Source organism: Motacilla alba, chromosome 8 (assembly GCF_015832195.1).
Source record: "Motacilla alba alba isolate MOTALB_02 chromosome 8, Motacilla_alba_V1.0_pri, whole genome shotgun sequence".
Classification (NCBI taxonomy): domain Eukaryota; kingdom Metazoa; phylum Chordata; class Aves; order Passeriformes; family Motacillidae; genus Motacilla; species Motacilla alba.
This window is the reverse complement of record NC_052023.1, coordinates 12935675-12955416: the sequence shown is the minus strand read 5'-3', so window position 1 is coordinate 12955416 and position 19742 is coordinate 12935675. Positions and strand designations below refer to the sequence as shown.

Below are 19742 nucleotides of genomic sequence, written 5' to 3'. Positions count from 1 at the left end.
AATAAAAATCAGATAATAGTATCCCATAGGAAGTCTAGAAGATCCAGAATGACAACAGGTCCTCTAACGCATCTCAATCTGCTGTAGCTACAAAGCCAATCATACCCTAAAATTTATACAGCTTTACTCCATTTTTTTTTTACAAACCATATATATTCCTTTTTAAAACTTCATATTCCCTTTCAAGCAGTATTTGCTCTTATTCAGTAGGAGTAGGCCACTTTGAACACACCTACTGCGGTACAGCAAATCCTCTGTTTCCTTGTTTTTCCTAGGCACACATAGCTTTCACATTTGCAGGCAGTAAGTAGCAAGTGCTTGCAGATAATCATAATCTCAGCACACAATCACAGCTTATTGTGCTTTTAACAGGACACTATATGCAAGCCCGTTATTCTTGGTTAATCAGTAACTCTCTGTTGTTTGACAGCCACTAGATTTTTATTTAACTTTTTAGTGTGCAATTTCTCACCTTCTCTATTTCAAAATCTCTTCTCTATTTCAAATAAAAAGACTAAAAGGCAACAACGGTTCAGATCCTCACCAGGGTAATATGCATACCTCCAAAAGTTGCATCAATTGAGGATCAACCCTTTGTCCTGCAAGCAAGAATAACACTGAAACATTACAGCAACTCTACTGCTGCCTGCTAGAGGCAGCTGGCAAGTTAGTGAATCAGCCATCCAGTTGTACAGCAAAGCTACTTCAAACCTAAATAGACAAATAAAGAGCAGCCATGACATTCTTCGTGCAGTTTTCACCAGCTACTGCAGTTTTGACTTAATTTGTTTCCCTGCCTCTTTGCATCTTGAGTCTTTGAAGGCAAATGAACCAGCCGGTGTCATAAAACAAGGAGAACTAGAGCAGCCTTCAGTAATAACAAAAACTAACGGAAAAAGGAGATCTTTTGCAGGCAACATTTCACATGGCTCAAAACGTCTTTGCCGCAGTTTCAATTCTGCAGCCTTGCGATTGTTCTGACACCTCTTTATTGTTCCTTTTAAGTGCAAATGCCTAGGTAGCATCACTATAAATGAAACAGTAGTGTTCACAGATTGCATTCAACGGCTGTTAGAGCTTCGTCTCCTTCATCTGCACAATTTGCATCTATTACAGGCTCGGGAATATGGCTTTTGCTGCTTCTCAGTGGCCTCAGAAGGGGGCACAAGAACCCCCCCGCTAAAGAACGGCAGTGAGGCTGATCTTTAAAGCCCTTCCTAGAGGCAGCCCCTCTATGGTGCTTACTGAAGGGTGGGAGGAGGGGAAGAGGATGCTACTGTGAAGACTTTAGAGGACATCACTATGATGCGCTATGCAAGTTCTCTGAATGATCCTGCCTTGTGATACCCACTACAAAACTGAAGGTGTTTAACAAGAATTGATAATAAAGATGCAGAGCTCTAGTCCAAGCACAGGCATTCAGGGCCTCATGAACGTGGCTCAGAGGGGTTTTGTACAGTGATTTGTGCAGCAGTCTTTCTGTGGGGTGCAAAAAAGAGGTGGGTGAATACATTTAGTACCTGCGAAATTCACTTTTCTTTCACAGCGCAGCAGGGATAAAGAGCCCACAGAGAACAACCTCTCTTAATTCTCTAATATCAGTTATGTGCTGAGACTCTTTTAACAAAATTAACCAGTATGGCCTCAGCTAAAACCCTGTCTGGAAGCTCAGCAGTGTTTTCATGCAAAGCAGGATGCAATGCAGGAGGTGCTGTGTGTTTCCTTTCAGGTTGCTCAAACCGAGAGAGGACAATCACTCTTAATAAATCAAACATACAAAGTGCAGAAGCTGTCCATTTTTTATTTCTGAGAAAATAACAGTTTGATTTGACTGCTCTTCTTGGATACATAAAGAAAGGTTTGCAGATGAGATTCAGAGCCTTTGTCTCTTTCAGGGAAATGTCTGCAATAATTGACAGGAGTGGCACATTCCAGAAATGAAAACACTAAAAATGTGAGTTGTTCAGGGAAGAAACTTATGCTATTTATGTTTAGTACTTGAGCAGACTTAATTTAGGCCTTTAGGTGTGGTACCAATTATAACCAGGCTAGAGGTGATAGCATACTCAATGTGGTTTTATTACTGTTATTATACCTGCGTAATTATTATCTCACAAGTCCAACATTTCAACAGAGTCACACTGCAGCATGTGATGCCATTGATGTTCAGGTAGTACACACAATTATTTGTCCTTTCCGTCATGAGACTCCACTATTGCAATATTCACATCAAACGAAAGCAAAAATACGACTTATAACATCACTGTTATTTTTCTTTGTTGTGTCTCTCAGGAATCAGAAGATAAGCCAAAGCCAGGAGATGGGAATTCATTTTACTACGCCACCCTGCTGATCAACTAAAACAAAAAGTTACCATACGCTTTATCTCTGTGACAATGCAATGGGATTATATTATTTTATCTTGGTTTACTAGCAAGGCGTAATTGTATACAGCCTCTCCATGGAGCACACAAAGAACTGAGACTGGAAATTTGAAAAAAAGGAGATAGGTGTATGGAAATACATTTTCTTCAACTCTGATCAATAGAATGAAAATCTGAAGAATCACTGACACAACATCTTCCGTATTCTCATTCTTTTTTGAGATAGAGAACATATTTCACTTACAGAATTGAACTGTTACAAACGCAGTTGGAGTCTGCATTATCTGTTCTTTGGATCCAAATCATTGGCTTAAAATCTTTGTCTTTGTCATAGTTTTTCATTTAAAAGAAAAGAATTAGGTAAAATCTCTTCAATGACCATAAGAATTTATTAGCAAATACTCTATTTGTATGTCCAGCTTCTGTAGAATACAAAGTAAACCTCTCTTCAAACACATAATAGATACATTTTCCTGAAGACAGATACTTGTTTCATATAATGTTTTGTTCAATAGTTAAAAAAATGAGATTTTGTCAAATGACCTACAACAAAATCAGTCCTAGGGAAAGCCCTAAGCACTGACTATCCACCTTTCTATTTTAAAATGTTATTTTTCTATTACTGCTTTAAACATCTTGCAGTGTGACTTCAGTGTCCCACTAAAGTATGCCATCAAGTGTGGTGCTATTATTCTCCTATAAATTCAAACCAGAGCCACAGGAGAGCAAATCACAATGCCTCAACCTTCTACACCAGTCAGTGGCTATACAGAATACAGATTTTCAACCACTCTAAACATTCTAGCAATTCATTTCAGCTACATCTATCTAGCACAAATTTATATAACACACTTAGATCCTCCAAATAAACTTTTACAAAGGCAGGTTTCCTTCTAATAGGAGAATAAAAAAAGTCTTTTAAGATGATGTTAGAGCATGATGGTGTTTGTATTCCAAGGAAAGCAAGCAGTATTGTAACTTACAGAAAGCTACAAAGCTCAGAAATTCTGCAAGACCTACATTTGCCATTAAACTAGGTGTCCCTGGCCAATGACTTAGAGACTGTCCATCATTACTAGCAAAGAGAAGCTGGGTACAGATATCACAGATAATGTAAAATAAATACAGCACATGTTTATGCAAATAGATGAATTTCATGGTTTTGTTTTCCTCTGCATTTCCCATTAAAACTGGATCAGAAACAAGGTAATTAAATTAGCCCACTGGTAGAACTCCAGGAGAAATTAGCTCAACCAGACACAAAAATCTCAACAGAATCATTGATAACTGGCTGCACCCTTCCAGACTTTGCCTTCCAGAGAGGCAGATACAGAATAAACAGGTGCAAGCAGGAAGATAACCACTTGGCAAAACCTGGATGCAAGAGCACGGTAGCCAGGTAAGTACAGTCATCCAAGTAGGAGGGGCAGCACTGAAAATGGTTCATCAGGAATGACTAGGAGGCTTTTCAGCCCCATATGGCACTCTTTTCAGCCCCTTGACACCAAACACTACTGGCCTCTCTGTCAAAAGCAGCATTTTTAAAAATCTTGTCATCGTGACTGCACAGGCAGTGCCAGGAGTCACCCCACTCACTTCTTCATGCTTCCCACCACCTGGTGCTGGCAAAGATCCCTTTGGCTAGCAAGGCATTGGGACTTTGGTTTTTCTTGTGGCTCTATTGTAAAGGGTACAATGTGGATCCTTGTCTCCTTAGGTATAATTAAGTGCTTAAGTGGCAGCATGTCATGCTGCAATTTTGTGATCTGAGCCTGGGTCCTGAGCTAGCCTGAAAGCTCAGAGGGCAGACAGGCAGCATTGCATTGAATAACTGGTGAAAATTGCCAAAGTTAGCATTAATTCAGGGAATAAATGCACATCAAAAATTTAGAGGAGCCTACCTTCAACTCAACTTCATCAGCAATGCTTTAAGGAAAGGATGAAAGGAAACAGCAAGGAAGAAGCCATCAAGTTATGTTTGTCACAGTAGCGCCTCCAATCAAATGGGTCTCTTACCCAAGATCAGGTTTCATTCTGCCCAGCTTCAGGTAAGGTGGTGTCACTGGAGTACTGTCACCTGCAAAAAGATCACAAAATATTTGTGGATTTAAGATACAAACATTACAAGCATTAAAAAAGTAAAATATGATACATTTAATCACACCCCTCACCAGAAATGAATACATATTTATCTAGCAAAAAAGCAAAGGACAGAATGAATCCAGAAGCTCAGTTTGGTGGCTGACAGCAGGTGAAAAACCGATGAATCTTATGCAGCAGTGGAAGGGCAGTAACAAAAAAAAAAAACAAAAAAAAAAAACCATACCAAAAATCCCAACCAAACCAGCAAACCCACACCAATTAATTTCTAATCTTCAACAATTAGTTATTTGAAGACAGCATTTTTGCCAACTGCTTGTATTGATGATTTAAATAAAGGAAGGCTTCCACCACCATTAAAACTAAATTTCTTTCTCATCCAGAGAGAAAGTAGTTGCCTTTGGAGACTGAACAAAGACAGGTCTGAATTCTTCCCCTACACTCTTTTCTTCCCTAAGCATGGATCCAGAGAGAAAGACAAAGGGTTATTTTGATTTGCACACCACTGCTTCCTTTCATGCTTTTTTTTTCCTTGAAGTGGCATGTGCTCCTTTAAAAGGAGCAGACTCCCAGCTTGCCATGGGACCTTATTGTTTTCTATCTGTGATTGAAATAAATCTCCTGAAATATGTTTGGTTTCTCTTAAATTTCAAAGTGATGGCCAGTACTCAGCTGCAAATGGTTTTAAACTGATCTTAGTCACTGCAGATTAAAACTCCCTCATAACTTGCTGTGAAACAAAACACAGTTAAAACCCTCTCATCATCATCTGGGAAATTCTGGCCAAGCTTTACTTTCAGCTATCTTCATTCAAATCTGGAGACATTCTTTGGAAATCAACACAGAGACTGTTAGACTTCAGGTAATGCAAGCAAGTTCCCACCAGGTTTAGCAAAGTTACTTCAGGATTTGACATAATGGTTAGGCATGTAGTTCCACAAACTGAACTGAGAGCAAAGTGTCCCCATCCCTACATAGTATTTGCATCCTCCTCCCTCTCTTACTTTCTCCTCTGCTCACTCCTGATATTCAATAAAAACTCCAGACTTATTCTTTGCCAAATGAAGCAGACAAGTGTTTCATTATTTTTTTCTTTTTTAAACTTGTTTATCTTATCGCTTGCTCTCTCCGAAATAAGTGATTTGCATGTGTCTTGAAGCCAAGAAATATCTTCTAGTCTTTCATACATTTCTGATCTGATCAAAAATATTTTCCTGGGAGAAATGATTATGTAATGGTTATGGGGGAGGAGAGTGTGAAACTGGAGTTACAAATAACTAAGTATTCAAGGAATTCTCCAGCCTGAATTGGCTGTAGGAATTTGGTTTTAAGCTGAGATAGAAGACACAATATTATCAAAGGAAACAAAATTAACAACAACTTTGCAACAAAACACCCAACCCATAAATAAAAGCTTATTTTGAAATTGATACCCAGAGTAGTAAAGGAGGAACTAAATCAAGATCACAGCTAAGACAGAGGAGCTCTATTCTTGTATCAGTTTTGATCACTGTGCAGCCTCAAGTAAGAAACTTCTTTAGTATCTAATGAATCAAATTCAGATAATGATACCATCTTTAAAGAGATTTGACATCCTCAACCCTAAATTTTATTACTGTGGCATGCCTGGATCTGTAGCACAGTTTTTGCAAGAAAAAGCTCGTAGTTTCAAGCAAAGAAGTAGCATATGTTCAGTTTAAAATTCAAATGTATTTATAACTGAACACTAATGGCAATGTCATTTATTCATTTAACAATTTTGCAATAGGCCAGATGAGGCAAGCCATTTTTAAATGCATTGATTGGTACTGTACAGAGAAAGAGGAGTTAAAAAGAAGCTGAGGTTCATCAGAAGTTGCAGTATGCCATAAGGTGGCGAATGCTGCCCTCTGGCTCAGGCTGGCAATGGTCACTCATTTAGAAATGCTGTTTTCAAAGTGTGGGGGAGAAAAGAGAGGTTGAGGTTCAACAGCTTTCCTTAGTACTTTGGTATGCAATAGTTGTATTAAAAGGCTACATGCTTGAAAAAATACAATGTTAGAAAGAAATTTCCTCAAGGGCTAAAGCTTGTAGTTATTTTAAAATTATGTTTTTCAAGTATCTCCAGCACAGAAAAAGAGCTACTTTATCATCTATCTTGAATGGGCCATATAAAAGAGTCATCAGCACTAAACTTACAGGCCCATGGAGGACAGATTCTTTTACACTGTTTTTTTCAATAATTCAAGAATAGATATAACTTATTTCAATGTGTTATTTTAAAGTTTTAGGCAAGATTTATAACAAAGGAAAAGTACAGTACTCTTTATCTGTTCATACAGCGAAGGAAAGCTTAACCCATTTCACTAAAAGGCAGTGTGATTGAGATGTGTAAGTCTGCAGCTCAACCACAACAGCTTTAGAATTTGCTAAAGACTATGCTTGCATTTTTCTGCTGTAGATACACCATTGCTTTTTAAAAAATCATGTGTGAACAGATATTTAAGAAATAGAAGATAATGATTTTATAGTGCTCCTACGAGAAAATGGGAACCATTTTTCCCTTTAAAAGTTACACCTTCCCTTCTACTACCCCACATTTTTAGTTAGTTGGAAATAAGGGGAAACATACCTCAGTTATTAAAGTGGGAAACAACATCTATTACAGAAGGTAGATGTAAGATACTGCTCCATTGCCATATTAAGCGTGCCCACCCTGCAAGAGGCCCAGAGCCAGCCTGTCTTGCTGGATGGTCTCTTGCCTGGCAGGTTGATCCTCAGAAAAGGAATGTTAGACTTGATGTCCTTCTGAGTGCAAGGTTCAGTTTTATTTTTCTACCTCCTCCCACCTAAAATTCAGTGCTTGAGGAACTGTTTGAGGAAGCATGGGATAGAATAAAGGGTTACAGGCAACATGCAGGTCCCCTTCAACGTGATATTCCATGATTCTGTGAAAACCAGCTCCACTGATGCCTTAAGTCTTAGATTTCACATTTTCCAGACTCTGTACTGCATTAGTATATAACTCTGAACTTCATGTAGAGTGTTGGCAAGTTCTCTTCACAGTTTGGTTGGACAAAACAATCCTTTTCCAGCCCGAGAACCAAGGACACCATTACAGCTTCAGGCCCAAAAAGTGTAAACAACAGGGAATTGAGGAGAGAAATCTGGGAGGATGGGACTGCATAACCTGAAGCTGTAATTGGACAATTAACCCCAATATGTAACTTATAAAAGTGTGAAAACATGTGATCCCTCGTCTCTCTTGGGTGTAGCCTTGGCCAGGCTCTTGTACTGCCCAAGGTGTATCCTTTGAAGGTCTTTTTAATAAATACCTACTTTATTCCTTTAACACTGTCTAGCCTCTGTTCTAGGTAGCCTCTCAAGGCATCACCATGACTAAGTCCTACAGCTTATCTTTCTACAATATGAGCTAGAAGAGAGACTGGATGCCTTTCTCTTAAGATGATAAAATGCAGTATTCTGAATACAAGACAGTATTTCTCCTGGGAGTATTTAATTTTGGATAAGAAAAAGTACTCTTCTACATCTAACGAGAAAATTTTGTTTTGTCTTGAGGGAGAAATTTCAGAATAGCTTTGGGAACAACCATCTCAGAATAAAACTGCAAACAGAAAGCAGTTGATAAAGCTTTTTGTACACTCATAGTACACATTGGCATAAAGGTAATTAAAAAACCCCAAACCAAACAACTTTAGCATATTAAAAGAAAAAGGAAACCCTAAGCAAAGTTTCAAAGGAAGAATTTTTAGAAGTTATGAATGCAATACATGGATTCAAAAGATCCAAGGGAATCAGGTGAGGAGAGCAAAATACACTGGGAAACCTCATAATGTGCTCTCATCTGCACTTAACAGTGAAATTTGCAGTGAATTAAACTCACACAATGAGTTTTAAGAATTTTTTTCCTATAAAAATGAGAAAAAACAAGGCAACTGGCAAATCTTCTGGTTAAGGTTTTTATTTCTGGGAAAGGCAAATGTTACGCTAATTCCATATCCCTGTAAATAAGGAGATCTAGCAAAGCTTTTAACATGGAAGATACCTCCTTTGCTTATTTATTCAGGGAATATGTAGAATCAAGTGGAAATTACTGAAAGTGAATCTGAGTCTTTCAGCAATAGAATTAGCTATGTTGGAAAATTAGTTTCCATGTCTTTAGCCACTGCCATGGCTTCTGAGAAGGAAAGAACCTGTTTTGGGAAAGGTCACATAATTAGAACTGATGCAAAGATAGAAAATAATTATTTTCAGGTTTTGAAGCTTGTTACCATGCTTTGAGCACATACAAAGTCTTTCAAAGATCTGCAGAAACAAAATGGTATTAAAGCAGTTGTTTTGACAGTCAATGTAGCCTGCTGGGTATGCTCTATTCTGAGGAGTTTACACACTGAATTTGGCAGAACATAAAGCTTAGCCTAGGTCATAAATTTCCCAGGCCAGGGCCAAAGCCCACAGAACATAGCAGTCTCCAGAGTTTGATGACAATGTTTTGGATGTTATGAAGCCATGTTTGGCCTATTGCATGTGACAGAGAAGTCACTAGTTCAAGCTTTTCCTCAGTGATGTAGCCAAGAATTCAAGTGGTTGGTATTGCCATGGCAGGAGCGCTGGTATTTCAAGGTGCTGTGAGCTTGAAAAGATCTCTGTGCACATGGTGTGATTTGAAAGGTGTCCGAGGGAAATGCAAGGGGCTTAGGGAACTATCTTCTTGGTTTTTTTTCTGCAACACCATGTATTCTCTAATTTACATCTCCCCATATTCTGAGAAAAAAAAATATCAGTGGGAAAGAGGGGATAGAGAAAAGCTGGGAACTTGACAGGGAGCTTGTGACAACACAAGGTTGACAGAGTTGAATGTCCTAATACCTGGAGCTAAATGAGAAAGTGCTGCTCAGCCTTTAGAAGTCACATCTCGTGTTAGGTCTGGCTGAGATGGACAGTACAGCCCTTGCAGTGCTGTGCTTTGCACTGGTAGCAAGAAAATTGCTGATAACACACCAACGTTCTGGCCACTACTGAGCAGCGCTGGCACAGCATCAGAGCTGTCTCTCCAACATTCCCAGCTGGCTGGGCAGAATCTTGGGAGGGGACACAGCTAGGACAACTGGCCTAAACTAATCAAAGGGATATTCCATACCATATGACATTGGTCATATATATAAGCTCAGATATAAAAGCTAAGAAAAGGAGGAGAAAGGAGAGTCATTTGTTATTTCCATTTGCCTTCCAGAGCAACCACTGCCTGAACCGAAAATCTGGTTTCTGAGAATGTCTGGACATCACTTGCTGGTGGGAAGTAGGAATAAATCTTTAGGATCTTTTGTTGCTTGTGCATACTTTTGCTTTGGTTAACTGCCTTATCTCAACCTATGAGCTGTTTTCTATCTTATTTTCTCTCCCAGTCCAGTTAAGTGGGAGGAGTGATAGAGTAGCTCAGTGGGCATCTAACCAAGATCAACCCACTACACATCTGAAGCCAGCACTGCACAATTTTCTTCTCTGATGATACAGACAAAATTCAGTCTTTAGGGAGCTTCCACATCTATATAAAGACATCCTTGTTCTTCTTGCAAGCACAGAGTCACTGAGCTTGACAGTGGAAGCAAAAGAAGATATGAAAGACTCTCTGAAAAGCATGTGTTTTTTATCCTGCTCTCACCAGCCTTGGTGTTTCCTGGGCCTTTTTTCTCTATGGCGATCCCAGATGTATGAGTAAACAATGAGATTACTGTATTTATACAGATATTTCCAGAGCTGAAATATAAAGAAAAAGAAGGAAAAATTTTTACACTTCCCACACATTTATACTCCAGCCAGAGATTCTCTGATCGATTTCTAAGTCCACCCATATATATTTTTAAACAGTGCATTGCTAGAAAATCCATATTTGTATTAATTTACTTTATGAAGTAAGACAAAGGAATAACTAATTCTCAAGGAAGGTGATGGTAAGTCACGTTGTCTTGAGAGTTGGTGCCTTTTCTCACTGATGTTACATTCCAGAGACATGAGTGCACAAATACCACACAGCTGAGATTTTCAAAAGGATCTGAGTGGCAAGGACCTCAGCTTGTTCCAACCAATCAATCAGAAGACATTCCAACATACTTTTCCATTTACCTGAATAAGAAGTTATGTTACACAGCATAAAAACCAAACCTCGAGCTTCCCTGATCAAAGTGGGAGGACTTGTGCTAGTAACAGTTGACACAGAATGTAGAACGTGAAAAATATATGCTAAGTAAAATCATGCTTCTTTCTTGGTGAGTTTGGAAACTGCAGATCTCACTCATCACCTGTGATTCTCTTCAAAAAGGCTCTAGCAGCTCCTTTGCTCAGAGTGACAATACCTAAGTGACTCAGCTTCTAACATCACACATTTAATTTACATCAGAGCAGAACAACCCACCACTAGAAAACTATTGGCAAATGTAAGATATTTCATTGCAAGGAAGCAGTCAGGATGCTCAGGAGCTCTATGGGGGTAACTGTTTCACTTCCAGCTTTCAAAATGAACTCTTCTTTCATTTGTTTTAAGTCGCTTCTTACTTTCTGAGCGATTTTTGCCATAGGAATTTGAACACATTCTCAAATCAAGAAAATTGGAATAGTAAATCAGACTGTAAGATAAAGAATAATACCTCTGCTATTAAGTATCACAAAAAGTTACAATTAATATGAATTTTAGTATGCAAGTCAGATTCCACTTAAAAAATCCAAAAACCTGATATAAAAGGAGAACTCTGAAACAGCTGGGTAGCTTGAATCTGATATAAAGTTTATCTTTCAGAAAGATGTGCTGCACATCTTATAGCTAAAGACACAGCTTTAATTTTCAAGCCATGGAGAAGAGTGAACACATAGGGAGAATTCCTCATTACAGTGTCAAGGGAAACTGAGAACATTTGCTTAGACTCCCAATAGGGGTATGAAAACATGTTGAAATTTAGAGGTTAGTAATAGTTACTGTAATCCTTTTATGAGTTTTTATTTTCAAAGTATGTATACATGAAGCAAAAAAGTTCAAGACTTTAAGTGAGGTTTAAGTGTATGCTTTGAAATGGGAATAATATGGGAGTAGATGACATTTACACCATCTAAATTTATAAAAAGGTATTAAAAAGAGTTTAGATTTAAAGTGAAGAAAAAATTAAGCTAATAATGTAAATCTGAAGTTATTTGTGTGTGCATCAATGTCTGGACAAAAGAATGCAGTAAAAACTAGCTTGTTAACAAAGACTATGGACTTGAAAGGAAACACCAATGTCTGTAGGAGAAAAAGGAAAGAATGGAGAAACATTCCCTGTTTACAGTGACATTAGATCTGCAGTGGCACAGGAACACTTGGTTAAAAATGAAGAACTAGTTCTTTCCAACAAGATGCTAAATGTTGACTGACAGCTGACTGGGTTGGGCGAAAAATAAGAGAAGAATCACATTAAGTATAATAACATAAATTAAGGGTAGTTTTCACACTTGTAATATCCATTTTAACCATTATCTTCGGATCAGTATCTAATTAATACTTCTGGACTAGGCCTTGCATGCTGGTAATAATACCTTTCGTATCATTTTCATTTGAATTCTTCTTAATGTTTTCTTTGTCTGGGTTCTCTGCCTTAATGCAAATTAACTTTGCTTTTATTAATGCCCCTGGCAGAGTTTTTGAGACTCATGGCACAGAGTCACATTACACTAATCCATGGCAAATGGGGAAAACTGATGAAAGGACAGTGGCATTTTGGGTTTGGTGGTTCAGTTTTTGGTTAGTTTTCTGGGGGAGTTTTGTGGTGGTGGAGGGACACAAGCGGCCCAGAGGGGATCTGTGTTGGACTGGGTTAATTTTGTGTCAAGTCATCTTGCCAGGATTATATGATCTTTAAACTTGATATCAGTAAAACAAGGATGGGACTTTTGGGATCAGTCAGCAGTTACAGTGAATTAGGTATAATGTGAAACTGCACCTTGAGAAGGGAAAAGTCACTTCTGGGCATTTTAGAGAGCTGTGAAATGCCCTCCCAGCTTAAGAGAGAGGAATGAGGCTACAGGCCTGTCAGAAGAAAAGAATTTAAAGTGAGGTTGTGTCTGAGGGGAAGGCAAACCCAGTCAGTGTAGACACAGAGTTTGATCCACAACTCTCTGAAGTCAAATGTTTTAGTTTACGTCAATGGCCTTTGATTAGGCCCAGAGAGAGCTGTAAGATCCAAGGGCTGCCAGGCTTGGTTACAGTCATCAATACTATAAATCCCTGAGAGACTTTCCTTACTAAACTCTAGGCCTTTTTGCTGCAGGACGCTAACTAAGGGCATGATCCCGAGCAAACTTAGTCCCATCGGCTCCAAAGGCCATAAATTCTTTTGACCATCTTGCAGCACAGATTCTCCGGTTTGCTGTAACTACTTAATACAACCACCAGAAAGGACAAGAGAACAGAAGACAGCTTCTGGCAAAGAGAAGCTGTTTCTATTGACAGAACTGGAGCTTCCTCCAAGAGCAGGGCGAGTTAGGAAGGCCCAGCCTGCTGTGAGCTGGTCCCAGGGAATCATCACAGCTGGAGTTTGGCCAGGAGATTTCCCTGTGCAAAGGGGAAGCTGGACCCTGAGGCTGCCTGAGGGAAGCCTTCAGGTCCATTTTGTGGCACTGAGCCCAGAAAGTGGCCCACTAACTTTAACAGTCTATACTGTTTGTTTCATTTTTATAGCATCTTGTGAAAAAAATCTGATTTATCCAGTTGTTGAACCTTTCTGAACTGAGACAAGCTCACGTGGAAATCAGTTCTCTTAGAAAATAAAAGCTCTAACTCTCCTTGCTGCAAGAGCTGATCATATTGTTGTTGTATACTTGGGAAATCCTTATCTGCAGATCAACCTTGAAGCTCACCATCTTACTTCCTCAAAGCTCAATTTACATTACTTGGTTGTCTGTGTTTGTTTTCTTTTTGTTAATTTTGGTTTTTTTAAAAATAAATTTTAAAAAGAAATATTTGCAGGATAAGCAGAAAATAAATCAACAATAACAGAAAACCAGCAACTTGATTCTTTCTTCCTGCTTCTGCAAAAAAACCCATAAAAGCTCAATTGTCCTCTCAGGACTCCTTGTAAGTCTTAACAAAAGTCTCTAAAAAGCAACTAAATGAAAGACCAGGGAGTTAGCAGCAGGGCAGATCTATCACAGACAAATCAGACAAAACCCTCTCTCCTTCTGACCATATCTAGGCTTAGTTCTGATCTCCTTACTCACGCTGAGTAATAATTCACACCATAACTAGCCCCACTGGAGCTGCTAAAATCACTTGGAGTAAGCCATAAGCCTGTTTGAAAAATATCAGTCTGATACACTAAGGCTAAAAATCCTAAAAGCTAATTCAAATATTATTTTTGTAATTACATGGCCTCAAAAAATTATTCAGTTCTTTGTTTTTGTTGCTGTGATGTGTTACCTTCCAAACAAAACCAGAAAGTTTGTAATTTTCTTTTTTGTTTGTTTTGTTTTTTCATCTTAATATAGAATCCAGCTAGAAAAATAATATTTTGTCTAACCTAGAAAATGCAATGAATATACAAAGATATATGAAGAACATGTACCTTTTTGACAGAGATATTAAAACAAGAAAACCTGAGGCCAAGTCTACAGTACAAACTTCTGTCTGAAAAGTACATTAGTCAACAATGTAATAGGACACGATCTCAGCCATTAACCCAGGCTGAGCCTACCCAGTGATTAGCCTGACTCAAAGGCCTTATTTATTTACTGCGTCGTCATGTTGCTGTGCTCACCCGTGTGTACGTGACAGTGACACTGCTGGGAGGGAGACTTGCTGTGCTGCTGCAGAAGTGTGCACCGTAGAGATTTTTCCTACCTTTGTAAATTGATCTCTACTCTGTGTCTTTCTCAGTGAGCCCTTGGAGAGTTTAGCCATGTTTCTAATCACATGAAAGGGAGAGACTGGAAAGTGTCAAAAGACTACTGACAATCAAGCAAATTTTCCTGAGTTTCAGCCTAGCAAGGCTGGACACCAGCACCAGTGGAAGCACTCCAAAAGCTAATCAGGATCGTTGGGAAGGCTATTCTGTTCTTGCTTAAAATACTGAATTCCTGCTAGTGAGCTCAGCATGGAGATGTGAAGCCTTGGGAAGTCCCGGAGGTGCCAGCAGCGCTGTTCAATGAATGCCATTGCTCAACACACCCCAGTGGTCCGGCCAAACTCCTCCTCCAGCAGGAAGCCTGGCAACAAGGCACTCAACCAGTTGAACAAAAACTACGAGCTTTGCACCACGCCAGCTATTTGCCAACAACCAGTAGCCCGCAGGCTGGATACTGTTACCTAGTTATTAACGAATGCTGCTGATTAACCTTTTCAGAGCACTCTGTCCACCACACCTACTGGTGGGAACCTGCAGTGATAATGCTCAGGGGAAGTTGCTGACATCAGACTGGCACTGAGGGTCCTGAAAAGGCACCCCAAGAAGTGAAAATGACTTTAAGAGTTGGATAGAAACCAGGATAGTTCTCCCAGAGGTATTTGGGAATGACAGAGTGGGAAGGGTAAGCTTTTTAAAGCTTTCTAAAAGTAATTAAGAGTTCACCATAATTTACACTATATCTCAGGCTGCTGCGCTTGATGGAGAGCAAATTAAAATTTTGTTCAGAAAGCTTCTTATTATGCCCCAGAATTAAATTTGGCAGAGATCGTGACACCCTCCCCCAGCTATTCTCACCCACGTTTCCAGCCCAAAATTCTTGAAAGTAATGTACTGCTGAAACATAGATGATGGCATCTAAAGCACTCAAAATTATGTGTGTGACAAATTCCAAAGAATCTGGGGACTGTAAAGCTCTGGCAAAAAAAAAAAAAAAAAAAAAAAAAAAAAAAAGAAGTATTTTTGTAGCTATATATTTTTAATTTATGTTGTTGTTGTTGTTGGTCATACCTCCTAAGCATTTTGAACCTTAGTTTTCTTTAGAATATACCAAATAAATTAGAAGACAAGACTCTGGAAAAGGTCATGAAATAATATGAAACTAGGGCAAGAACAACAAGACATACAAGATTTTGAAATATAACGAAGTTTGCACTAAGATATTGAAAGGTGACAATTAAAACAAAAGCACCAGGAATAAGCAAATATGAAGAAGCTGTCTAAATCTTAATTATGAATAGCAATAAAGGAGGCAAAACAAACAAATTCTGAAAGAAAAGAACAGAAAGGACAAATATGAAATATAAAAGACTGCACAAAAAGCATATTAGGAGGAGGAAAAAAAAGCCCAAATTCAGTAATACATGTAAGAAAACAACCCAGCCTCACTTTGTTACGGTAAGACTGCTCATGCATACCTTTACCAAGGGTTCTGCTAACACTTTTTTAAATTGTTGTTTTCTCAATTTAACAGAACTGTTACTCTTTAGGCTAAAAGCATAGTAAAAAAAAAAAAAAAGATTTCTTGCCTAGATCCTTGCTATGGCTGAGATTGCACATGACAATTGAGCCAGTTTGACAGCTTGCCGCTGTTGACTGGGGAAGCTGCCTCACCCCCCTGCTTTGTTCCCAGCCATGTGGTCTCACTCCTTCCCTTGCACTGAAATCAGCACTTGCTGATGCCCCAGTACAAAATACTCCACTCTCTTATTTAGAAACAAAATCTTTTTCTTCTGCAGATATTTTTGTTTGTTTTTAAGAAACACTGAGGAGAGATCCGTGAAACTGCTTAATAGTTCCAGGAAATCTTTACCATTAAAATATTCCTGGAGCTATGGAGATGACAGACATTTGTGTTTTGTGCCTGTTCTGTTCATTCTAATATTCCTATCTCATTTCTTGGAATAAAAATCTTAAATGCAGTCCCATTCCCCTCATAAATTAAAAAAAAAAAATGCAGCAAACGCTCAGGTTATAGCCCCTGTGCAAACTGTAACAAAAGTGGGATATTAGAACCAAAGCGAGTTTCCCTCTGACTTCCACACCATGAACTGACACTGTATGAGCACAGATCAAGGCAAGCTATCTGGCATCAGCTACACTGAAGACTGAGAACAGAAAAAAATCACAAATCAGTTGCCATATTCTACCATCATTTGCACTCTTACAACCTGGTTGAAACCTTCACTGCTTCAGCAGTAGAATTTGGGTTTGTGTGTACAGATTAGAAAACAAGGAAAGTCTAACATGGGGTTACTGCTATTATTTAAATAAAAGATCTGGAGGTTTTTTCCTCTTCTGTTTTGGGGAGGACAGATTTCTTTTTGAGTGGTCCTATAACGGGATGGAAAAATCTGTGCTTGTGCTATAATCCACAGACCACAGAAGGATGTCCATTACTTTGCATCAGCCAAAAAATCTTCTTTGGACAACATTATTGCCACTCACACAAAAAAACCTGAAAACCCCAAACACAAAAACTAGACACAAACTTATTGCTGAAAACAAAGCTTAGTTTCTAATATTCAGCCCTGATTCTTACTCATAAAAGCAGTTTCATTACTATCTGTGGTACAAACAGGACATGGCAGCATTCAGGCTATTAAAACCAGAGATTATTCAAAAGTTAACATGTGGTTTTTATTTACAGAAACAGAACAAAAGAGACTCTAATTGAAACAGATCATTTAAATAAACCCAGCACACTGCTTATGCAGATAGTGTACTTATGTAGATACACACGTGCATGCACATGCACACCCAGCCAGAGCTTCCAGTGTTTTCTGGCTTCTGCAGTACACACAGGGACCTACTGGGCCCAGAACTCTTGCTGCACATTCCAGGATTTTCTGGGTATCAAGGCCCCCCAGCACAGATCTGGGAGTCACTGGGCATGAACCTCTGCTCAGCTGCCTCTCAGGTAATTTGTCTGTGTTTCATCAAATACAGCATATCCCTGAGAAATATCTGAGGATATTTGATGTACTGATATTTTCCTGATCATTTCCCTTATTGTTCCATTTTAAAAGACAGCGGAAATTATTTAGATTGCTTGTTAAAAGAAACAAACACAGGAAATGAAACCGGGTGAAAATAATTTCTTAATTTTGAGGGTGCATTGAGGTGGAACAATCCTTACCAAAGATAACTGAAAATGTAAACACACTGATTTCAATCAAGAGCACTTTTCATAAGAATATTTCAGTCACGAGTTGCTGCTGATCCTTTTAGAGGTGTGTTACCCATTCTGGAATATACACAAGAGTTCAAGTGTTGCATAATTACATGAAACAGGGCCTATACAAGAATATCCTGTTTTGCTTCCTGTACACTCACTAGGGTGGCTCAGCTGAATCCTTGACAACATCTAGCTCCATGAAGAAAACATCAAGACTCCTTGCTGATAGGAGGTTTTTTACCTAGAGCTTCTCAGCAGTTGGGCTGTTTAGCCCCAATGTGTAAGCAGACAATCACCCTATTGTTTACTTTCTACTCAGAAGGAGTATTACTGCTTTTCCTCACTGTCCACAGTCTCTGTAATCTTAGCAGTCATGTTCACTCAGCAGTTAGTCTAAATATGAGCTTCCCAAAGGAGTTTCAAATCCATGACATAGATTAGTATCACTGTGGTTTGATGCTATCTGTGACAAATTCCACAGTAATTAACATTTTAAACCACGGTCAATACCGAAATTATTTGATGAGGGCTCACTCTAGCCCCCAAATCGTGAGAAATTAACAAATTTAAGGGGTATTATTACTAAGTGAATAGGCTGTGGAGGACAATGTATCTTTCAAAAACCCTGTCAGCATTGCTTCATCTCATTACATATCGCTATATCTTTAAAAAAGGAGCGATTCAATTGTGTGATGGTGAATCATGAAACTTCACAAACATTCAAGGAACACACATGCCACTACAAATTAACCATTAGCACTGCATGGTATTCATCCTTTCTGTCACACACTGTGGGAAGCATGCCTTATTAGCATGGAAGCAAGGAGCAATAGCATCTCGGTGTACTTAACATTCGCTTACCTTGGAAAAAAGAGCACACAATTGCAGTCTTAAACAAAAACCCCAACCCTCAAAATGCTGCAGATCTATTCCTTTCCACATTTAATCCTTGGATTTAAAAATGGCAAAATTGAATCCTAAATCCTTTTCTTTCCTCTCTTCCAGTTCGCTGTTTTTTACAATGAAATGTACTTTTTGCATTTTTAATCAGCTTTAATCATAAACAAGGCAGGCATCACAATTGCAGCTATTGCAGGGTTCCCCCTCACACACTTCTTTCTTGGTTTTGAATTTCAATAGTACCCTCAACTGGGGGTCTTCCTAGATCCCAGATGTCGAATTATATGGTCTGTCCTATTCTTCTTAGAGGGGCAATCCCGTTCCCTGTTAAGTTTCACAGGAGTCTGAATAGCTATTCTGCAATCACCCATTTCTTCCTTAATTGTATTACAACTGAACGTAAGTTTGATCATTAAGAAATTGTTCTCCTTTTCTTAACAGTTTCTTAGAAAATTTTAGAAGTATCTGCTGTCTTTACCTAGTAATGGGAAGCACTCTGTGCAAACCCTTAAAAAATAAATCTACATTTAGCATCATTGTTCCTGTCTGAGGTCCTGTGCGGTCTATAAAATCTCAAGAAAGGGGCCCACTTCCCATACCCATCCTACTTACATGCTGTTTTATTTAAGAATCAAGAGTACATTTTACAACCACTTTGCCATGTTAAAAAACAAAGAAACATAAAAGTGACTTTCAGGGGGAGGGTAGACCTATGTTTTGTTTTACTAGCTTCTTTCAGAGTAAACTTGTAAAATAAAAAGATATAACTGCCAAAGAATTTTGTAAACGCTAATGTAGCAGTAAGCCAGAGCCTCCCACTGACCTAGAAGCAGAACTGGTATTTTAAAGGTGCCCTGCTTTAATGGACATTTATACATATGTGCATTTGAAATGTCATTTTCTCTCAAGTGTAACCCAACACTATGGAATCACACACATCTCAGAAATAACTCCTACCCACTCCTACTTCAAATAGTAACAGAGGCTAGCTGGCAGATAAGGTTAACATTGTGTAAGGTATTTAAACTAGCAGAGCAGTTCAGATATGTAGCAATGCATCACGAAGGCAAGTCATGGCCTTTGGCACCCCTCCTCATATTATTATTAATTACATATTTCCTCATCTTATTAGTGTTTGAGTGGATGTAAGAAATAAACAAAGCTGCTCTAAAGTATATTGCAGACATACTACAGCCTGACATCTTTCTGGGATTAATAAAAGAAGAACCAGTACTAGAAGTGAACTTTGGCTTGTAT

At 38.7% G+C, this 19742-nt stretch overlaps 1 protein-coding gene across 30 annotated transcripts in view; it reads right to left on the bottom strand.

Annotated features, from left to right (window-relative positions):
• The window catches only part of ADGRL2 (adhesion G protein-coupled receptor L2), a 388299-nt gene that overhangs the window by 308915 nt on the left and 59642 nt on the right, over positions 1-19742 (bottom strand). For 26 of the 30 annotated variants that reach the window (XM_038143904.1, XM_038143888.1, XM_038143903.1 and 23 more), the window contains one exon: positions 4286-4461. The gene's annotated coding sequence lies outside the window, so the exon portion shown is untranslated. The remainder of the gene's footprint in view (positions 1-4285; positions 4462-19742) is intronic. The other 4 variants (XM_038143893.1, XM_038143895.1, XM_038143894.1 and 1 more) reach the window with 1 other exon arrangement.